The sequence below is a fragment of the Phasianus colchicus genome, chromosome 18 (assembly GCF_987193195.1).
Source record: "Phasianus colchicus chromosome 18, bPhaCol1.hap1.1, whole genome shotgun sequence".
In the NCBI taxonomy this organism is placed as follows: domain Eukaryota; kingdom Metazoa; phylum Chordata; class Aves; order Galliformes; family Phasianidae; genus Phasianus; species Phasianus colchicus.
In genome coordinates this window covers 1,663,873-1,672,912 of record NC_143453.1, presented here as the reverse complement: position 1 = coordinate 1,672,912, position 9,040 = coordinate 1,663,873, and the positions used below count along the sequence as shown (strand labels likewise).

The 9,040-nt window shown below is 45.0% G+C and overlaps 2 long non-coding RNA genes across 2 annotated transcripts; one reads left to right on the top strand and one right to left on the bottom strand.

Annotated features, from left to right (window-relative positions):
• The first annotated feature begins 220 nt into the window (after window positions 1-220).
• On the top strand, window positions 221-1,455 carry LOC149915499 (uncharacterized). Its single transcript, XR_016472110.1, has 4 exons — window positions 221-243; window positions 344-462; window positions 562-802; window positions 887-1,455. It is a non-coding gene; the product is annotated as an uncharacterized LOC149915499 (long non-coding RNA).
• Window positions 1,456-7,346: 5,891 nt separating this feature from the next.
• On the bottom strand, window positions 7,347-8,131 carry LOC149915498 (uncharacterized). The gene is made up of 2 exons (XR_016458749.1): window positions 7,963-8,131; window positions 7,347-7,644 (listed from the first exon to the last, which is right to left on the bottom strand). It is a non-coding gene; the product is annotated as an uncharacterized LOC149915498 (long non-coding RNA).
• Between the last annotated feature and the right edge of the window lie 909 nt (window positions 8,132-9,040).

Below are 9,040 nucleotides of genomic sequence, written 5' to 3'. Positions count from 1 at the left end.
ATTCTTAACTTCCCTCACAGTAGAAAGCAAGGCACAAAAAAATGGAACTGACTGAGTGGCAGTGCTAAGTCATGGCCTGAAGCAGTGACTGAGCACTTGGTTGGAAGGCAGGGCCAGCCCAGGGGAGCTCAGCTGCATGCAATGTACCTGAGTGATGTAACAGTCAGACCTCATTTAAGGGCTGGCAGTGGAAGTGAGGGTGTCTCCTGTTGGAGATCTCCGTGTATCTGAGGCCTTCCAAAGGTAGGAAGCAGCTCTTTTTCCTTCATTTCTGTATCTTATTTGCTGTAGCCGAAGACTTTGCCACCCTGCTATTATGGAGGTGCTTTCCATCCCATTATAGCATTACACTTCTTAAGGAACTCTGGAAGGCCTTATGAGTGGTGGCAACCTAAGCTTTCTGAATCATGGAGGGCTTATGCTTCCTTTCTCACCTTCATCTATAACAAAACTGAAGTAAGGGTGAGTATTTGTTCTTTACCTTCCACAGACTGAAACTTCAGTCTTTAAAAAAATGAAGAATTATTTGCTAAAGAACTGTTGATGTTCTTAATGGCACAGAACTGAGGAAGACCAGCTGTAAATGCTATGACATACTTTCTGTCCTTCTCAACACCTCTTCTGTAGTCCTACTTCGCCTTCAAGAGCCAAGTATGGACTTTCCAACCACTGGAAATCTGCAAGGAGTTGAATTTGAAGTGCTTTATAGACTTACTGAAAAACCTACACCAGGATGTATAAAAGGAGCAACGGTTCTCATGTAGAACTGAAGGGGGACAGAAGAAGAGAAGCCAGAAAGCAGGTGTCTTACTTTTTTTTCCCTAATTTTTAATTTTTCCTTCTTGAAGTCTCACCACCGTTAAACTCATTACTTGTCTCCTACCAGGACAAAGGTTTTGCGTTTTCTCACCAGTTGGGAGTGAAACATCAGAGTTAGAGAACCACAATCCCAGCCGCAGGCAAGTCTCCCAGCCAAGTTCAAATGAGAATCTGTCACTTTGCAGCAGCAAGAGTCTGGGAGGCTGAACAATTTGTGGCTCGTGTACATCTTGGGAAGACCGAGGGTCATAAAAGCAATTCTAAATGGGCACTTTACCGACAGCGCTCACCTTTAATGGCCTTTTTGTGAAGTTACAGCTTGGCTTTTAGGCTCTTTTTGCAATTCATCACTTAATCCATACACGCTACCTTGGCCAAGAATTGGACAATGGGGCCCACTGTGTCTGGTTTTGTTATGGAGCAGCCAGAGTGGCTTTTAACTAAAACAATGTATCTGAAGGAGAAAAATGTAATCACCTTGAATTCCCAACTGAGTCAACTTACTTAAGGCAGCTTTGCAGACATTGGTGTGCGTAATCGATGAAATCAGAACTGAGGCTACATAACTATGGCAGAAAGGGGTAAGAACGTTTCTGCATGTATAAAATTTGGGGGGAGAAAATCTGCAAGGAAGAAGGAAATAACTGTGTGCAGCTAGGTCTGTGAAAAGACTATTTTTTTTCTATGACACAAAATCTTTCCGGATTGACTGCTGAGGGTATCTTATATTGGCAAGAAAATTGTGTTATGTGGTCCTGAAATTAGAAGGGGGCCCTTCTAAAGGGCTTTTCAAAAATCATGCATCTCTTGGGACTGATCAATCCTGTAATCCATCTGTCAGTTTCTTTTAGGAACTGGAGGTGAAGAAAGTGATAACTCAGCCCCTGTCAGGTCTTCTAGTGCTGTTGCACAAAAGAGATGTGCTTTTCCTAGGGATGTCTAAGTCCTTTGGCAAACACACACACACACAACCAACAGTCCAAACCCTGCTGAGACATCAAACAAACTAGCTTACTTCTTTAACTAAAACATTCTTTGATACAAATACAACAGGTGTATGCACATCCTTATTTTGAGGAAGGTGGAAGAATTCCTTCCCTGGGCACCAAGTAGCTTCTAGCACTACTGTCAATCTTGAGAGAAATCCTATCTACAGGAGTAAATGCTTCACAGAGATCTACCATGGTCTTGTGTGTACTTTCTCTTCCCAGAGTGCCCACTGCTGCAGGGTAAGGGCAGCTGGTCCACAGCTGGATTTGTGGACGTCTGTGATTGAGAATGAATAACTACATTACCAGCATTTGGCTCAGGAAGGCCTGTAACTTGCCACTCCCAGATGGAAAACTCAAACTTAAGACCACTTCTGACAGAGGTAATCTTCACTTCCCTAAAACTTGAGTTGTCAAATCAAGATTTATTTTGTCAAAATAAGATGGCATTTTTGGCATAGGTTCCAGTTAAACTACAGTAGAAAGCTATGCATCTGTAGAAGCCTCTAGAGGCAATTCAAAAGATGAAAGCAAGCCTTTTGAAAGCAAGTAGGGAACACTATACCCTTCCTTGGAATTTATCTGAGCTTAATTTGTCTCTAAGTACATTAAGAAAAGCTCTAAATTTGGCAACCAAATAAGTGAGAGGGCCAGTCCAATGCTTCATAGTGACAACGATTGACTTCAGTTAATTTTCTCTCATCAGCTGATTCCTTTCTGCACTTGGTTATTCCATCTATGTGCTGATCTTATTGAGCCTGCAGTCTCCCGAAAATCTCTCACAAAGGGAAACAGGACTCCTCAATGCACCTTAACTTAAATGTATCACAGAAACCAAAGAAGGCAAGAAGAACTTGGCTGCAGTGATGTTTTCCTGTTTGGAGTGAAGCTCCAATGGCTGTGCGGCATGATGAAGCATTAGCTCCATTTGCTTTCTGTCTCTTAGACCCCCACACCTGCCTGCCATTTAGCTGCCTCTGAAGGCCGGCCAAGGGACATCAGATCAAATAATAAAAGCCACATTGAAGCACTGTTTCAGCTGAAACGCTGTGAGTGGAGGCGAGATGAGGATTGGAAAAGGCTCCCTATAAAAGAGCCCACACATACATGCGAGAAGGTCATTAACTTGTGCCTTGTGCTATCTTTGCAGTCTCTGCTCCCTCTCTCAATTATTACATCAGAAGGAAATGAGAGAGCACTTTGCCAAATACTAATGGACTTGATGTTTTCATAATCTCAAGTGTGCAACAATCAGAGCTGTTTATTTTCCAAAGATGGGAACCAGGGGAGGAGGCTGAAGACTGTGAAGAGGTTCCAGAAAGCTCAAGCCAGTTCTATATTCATCTCTTGCTCCATCTTTAGCTGCCAGGCTGATATTTATCTGAATCATTTGCTAGATGAGTCCTTGTGCTTCCTGAGGAATGTGTCAAAAGCCTGCAGAATTGCAAAGAGGCCTCAAAAGCTGTTCTGTTGTTCTGTTAAGTCACGTGTGCTGTTCTATTAAGGTGGGGGGAAGAGGGGTGGAGGGGGGAACCTTACAGAGAAGAACTGAGACTGAAAAACAAGCATCTAGCAGTACTTAATTTCTGCAGAGGGGGGAAGGTAGATATTACTCTATAGCTAGGTATTATTCTATATGACAACATCAGCATGGACTGAAGGATGCACAGAGCATGAGCTCTCTGAGTTGCTGTAGTCACCAGGCTGTTCCACTTGATGGGTTCAAACAGAAAAGGCACATCCCAGTGTGTCTCAGAGCTGTGGAAGGCACTTGCTTTCACAAAGTGAAGCCCAAAAATGATAAGGACCCTTCCTGCTCTTCCTTGCTGCTCAGACTTTGGGAGGTTCCATCTTTGATAGGGGCCTCTAATACTTCCCTGTCATTTCAGTGCAACTGACACAGGCAATAGGAATGTGTGTGTAGGGGTTTCCTGTGGAAATGACTTAGTTGCAACACAGAAAATGTTCAAAGGATCCCCAAACACCATTTTATCCTCCCCATATATCACCATTCAAAGGTTTTAACAAGAAAAAAGGCTTTGTGCTATTTGGGAGAGTTTGGGGGCTGACCTGAGACTTAACTTTCTTATGTGTGTTCTTATACTTACACATACCTACAGTCACCTCCCAGGACCTGCCCACATTCATCTATATGGGCATGCAGCTGTACAGAAAAGATCTTACCATGAACACATATTAAAAAAGGGTTGGCCAGCAGGTCAAGGGAGGTAATCCTCCCCCTCTACTCTGCCCTGGGGAGGCTGTATCTGCAGCACTGCATTCAGTTCTGCCACTTCAAAAATGACAGGGATCTCCTAGAAAGAGCCCAGTGGAGGGCCACAAAGATGATGAGAAGCATGGAGTAGCTCCCCAGTGAGGAAAGGCTGGGAGCCCTGGGGCTGTCCAGCCTGGAGAAGAGAAAGCTGAGAGGGGATCTGATCAATAATGCCTATAAATATCTAAGGATTGATGTCAAGAGGATTGGGGCCAGGGTTCTTTTTGGTTGTGCTGTGTGCCAGGACAAGGGGCAATGGGTGCAAAGTGGAACACAGGAAGTTCCATCTGAATATGAGAAAGAGCTTCTAGACTTCAAGGGCGACAAGCTTTCCAGAGGAGGCAGATTCTCCTCCTACGGAGGTATCCAAGACCCATCTGGATGCTTTCCTGTTTAACCTGCAGTAGGGACCTCCTTTAGCAGTGGGGATAGACTCGATGATCTCCAGCCCTTACGATTCTATGATTCCCTGCTGTTCTATCCTGCTAGGGAAACAAAGCCTTGCCTATCCTGCTTCGCCAAAAAACGAATAAAGCAGATTTTAAGCAGGAACGAAACTCATTCACTCTGTGTTAATAACAGAAGCCGTCGGAGGAGCGGCCCGACGGCTGTGGCAGCGGAGGAGGAGCGGCTCAGTGCCCGCAGCGCACCGCGCTCCGCCGGCAGGTGGCGCCACAGACCGCGGATGCGCAGCGCCGGCGGTGGGAGCGCAGCTGCGGAGCGCGTCCCGTGCCCAGCCGTGAGTCCCGCTTTCCGGCAGCAAACCCACACGGGGTCTGAACTTCGGATGCTGGAACTCGGCTCCCCGAGGTGCCTCCTCGGTGCTGCTCGCAGCTGCAGGGTGAAGTTTCACGCGGAAATCTTACAGGCGTGCATCCAAAGGGGTTCGTGCTGCCTGTGCGCTTACAGGGTCTAACCTGCAAGTCCGTAGGCTGAGGTTGAAGGTGGGCACGTGGGTCTCTGTCTGCTGACTGCCAAACCTGCTGCCTCTTATGGGAACCCTTGTGTTAAAGCCTAACCAGCTTTCAGATAAGGATGGACCTGGCGTTTGATCTGACAAGGGACTGCAATTTTGCACGCAGATGAGATTTGAGAAAGGCCTGTGGTGCTTATATTGAAGCAGACAGAAAATTAAAGGACTCTTTCACTGAGGACGCAGCTGTCTTAGAATCATGGGACCACATCATGAGTGCAGAAGGCACGATTGTGCATCTTGTGGAGCATCTCTGTAATTCCTGGATTTTAATGAATCAAAGAATTATTCAGGTTGGAAAAGACCTCTAAGATTATCTAGTACAGCCATGCATGTACCAACAATGCACTAAACTATGTCCCTAAGTTCTACATTTACCCTTTCCTTAAATACCTACAGTGATGGTGACTCCACCACTCCCTGGGCAGCATCTGCCAATTCATTACTGCTCTTCAGGAGAAGAAATTCTTCATAATATCCAACCTGAACTTCCCCAGCTCACCTTGAGGACATCACCTTTTGTCCTCTTGCTGTTACCTGGGAGCAGTTCTAAACCCCAACCTGACCACAACCTCCTTTCAGGGAGTTGCAGGGGGTGACATTGCACTTCAATAAGAAATTGCTACCAGTGCCTTCCTTTTGTTGTACTTGAAATGCAGTACCCAGAGCTGGGTGGCATTTTCCAAGTGCAATCTTGGCAACAGCAAATAGCCAAGGGTGGAGATGATTTAAAATCATGCACGTCATATTGAGAGGTTTTTCTTACAGCTCTTTGATGGTGGCATTACAATGGTAAAGCAGACAATGATTATTTAAACATCAAGTCTTAAACATGCTTTAAATCCCAAACAGTAATCATAGGTTGCTGGCATACAGGAAGAGACAAATATATAGGAAGAGATAAATATAGCTGAGATAGGAAATGATGATTATCCCCTGCCTAAAGTTAAACTGTGTATAGGAATACTGAATATGGAGGAACTGTGTCACTTTCAGTAAAAGGAAACATCCTAGACTGCAAAGGCTGCACTTGGAGGAAAGGAGATTAAGTAGAAAAAGCAAGAAAGCAAACAACAAAAAAAAGGGGGGTGGGGGTGGTGATCAGTCTAATCCTATGAAGCTGCCAGTAGCAAACTATCGCATTATGAGTAGAAAGTCCGTCCTCCAAGAGAGAGCAGATGGGGATGCTTGGTGCCCCACATGGGTCTTCCCTGTGTGTTTTCTTCTTAAGTGCTACGGGAATCTCGTGGCGATCTTTAATCCAATGAGATAAACCTTGTCCTGCTCCTTGGCAGGAGAGCTCTTTCAATCAGAGGGTGTCTGAATTGCTGCCATGTCAATGAAAGGGGGGCACGCAGCACTGCTGAGGCATTGGCAACATGAGCAGCGACTGCACCAGCAGGCATGCTTGTAAATGCAGGCTGGGGGCTGGTCCTGCACCATGCCTGCTGCTGGTGTGCAGCACCGTTGTATTGTCACTCCTTGTTCTTTTCTCGAGCAATCCTGCAAGGATATGTATGATTTTCCCACCAATATATAACAGTGCACTTAATTCCTTGATATCTGTGCAGCCCCACTGAGACAGCAAAGAACATTTTACTGTTTTTAGATCCTTTCTCCTAATTCTTTCTGGATGCAATGTTCAGAAGTCCTTCTGGGTGTTTTGCTTGCTCTCTGAGGATTCTATTAACTTTTCCCCCTTTGTTTCCTCACCTAAGAATTTAAGTACATAGTTCAGGCTGGTACTTGTCTCACTATAAGCAGTGGCCAAAGGCTATTTAATTTATACAAATCACACCGTCTGCCTAAGGAGCTAAGTACCTTTTATACATGGTAAAAGCACAGATTTTTGTTGTTGTTGTTTTTTTTTTTTTCCCCCCTCTTAGGAAAAGGTTTGTGTTTAAAACAGACAAATGTACACCAGGTATTTCCTCAAAGGTGGCCACACAAAAGCTATCCAGCCCACGTGAACCAGCTCCAGGCTGTCAGAGCTCTGCTTCTCCTTCGGACAGTTGTCCTCACAGAGTATGTGTGTGTTCATATGGAGAGGTGGGGGTGTTCGTTTTTGTATCAATATTTTGTCACATTCAGCAGTGAGGGAAAGGAGTAATGCCATTCCTAGCTGTTTGGTCTCCAGCTACTTGAGATCACAGTGGGTTTTATGTATTGGAGTTTGTGTACTTAAAACTCTCATAGCCAGAATATTCGTCACTGATCATATTATCATGATCAGAATAAATTCCTGAAAGAATACCGAATGGTTGCTGCCACTCAGGACAGTTATGCCACACTTCAAAATCTTTATTGCACCTTTTCTTATTGGAGAAGATGTCCCAGAATCAGAACAAGTGTATAGATTTTAATGCTGGTGACAAAAGGAGGTCAATGTTTGCAAGCAATCAGTGTCCTTTCTCTTGGCACTTTACCATTCCAATGGCGAAGTGTCTGCACTCTGTCTCAAGCCTCTGTTTAACTCTTTCATTAGAGGTTACAGGATTCTTTTGTCTGAACATTCCATCTTCTGTGCTTCCACTCATGGTCCTCCTGCACCACAGGGCTGGATACAGGCTTGTATCTGCAGAGGAACCCTGGGGAAAGAAGGGAAGGGTGACCCAGCTGTGGGATGCTGGAGCTGTTGTGGCAGGCTGCTCCTGGCTGGGAAGCTGAGGCTGTGCTGTCTTCCAGCAGGACCAGGTTAGTTGCCTGTTAGTGCATCTTACTCCCATGAGGGAAGAAAAAATATTCTAAAAAGTCATCCCTCCCTTTGCACATTTCAGAACCCAATGTTTCCTGCCAATTACTTTCAATGAAACGATAATTCTGTGTTAAAGTGACTCACAGACTGTGGTTCCACTTAAGAAGCATAATAAGTGGAAAAAGTGAAAGATGTGTTATAGAAGACATACAGGTATACATTCTGCACCGTTCTGCCCGCTTTGGTACAGGGTTGACCAGGTGCAGCCTCAGCCCACAACAACAGAACGTTCTGAAGGTCACATTTTCAGCTTCTCAGAGCACTTGAATCCGGGGCGAGCGCTGTGGGGACAGCTCCAGGTCTGCTGCTCCGCATGGCGTTCTTCCTTTTGTGCATCACCATGGAAAACAGTTAGGGTTGCCAGGAGCTTGGGTGCATTGTTTGTCTCACTCCCTCATCCACTCTCCCCCTCCTTCACCAAATGCTTTCTCAGTGATTAGTTACTGAGTAGAAGGGGCTCCAGTTACCATGCCGCCTGCCATCTCCCCTCATTTTATTGGAACTAATATCCCACCTGCGATGATAAGGTTTAAACTTGTTTAATCTCCCAGCTTAGCTGTGGCGTTTTAATATTTTTAAAATGGTTGTTTCAGGAAAAAAAAAAAAGAAGGGGGGTGGATTTAAACAGGTTTTGAATAAATAATAAAAGCCCTTCTCACAGGTTGCAGTGCAGGCCGGGAGGCATGAGCCATTTTCATCAGGTCAGATTTCATGTTGGGTTATCCCAAGGTGGCCTGACTTTGTGGTGATGGATTTAAAATGAAACAGTCAGATGCAAAGCAGTTTATGGAGGAGAAACTGCTTTAATAATGCATTTCCTGCTCAGCAAACAGCAGATACGGTGACATTCATGGGGAATGAGAAAGGGAACAAAATCTCTCAGAAAAGAAACCAGTTTCTCCCTGGAGTTCAATAACTTTTTTCTTCCTACAGCGTATTTGGGGAGATAAAGGCTGACTTGAGAGCCATCAGAATGCAGTTTTTAGGTGAGAAATGAGAGACAGGTCTGTAACATCTTCGTCCTGATAAGCTGAAGCCCTTTCTGTATTTTTTCAAAATGATGGGAAGGCAAACAGGTTCTCATTTTGTAAGGAAATGTCCCTGTCATATACACAAGGCCCCTTGCACAGCAGGCTTGATAAAGCACCTTGTGCTGATGTGCAGAACACCTTGGTTTGCTTTTCACTCCATGCTCCCTGGGTTGGAAATGCTGCATTCCTCCTTCAGAG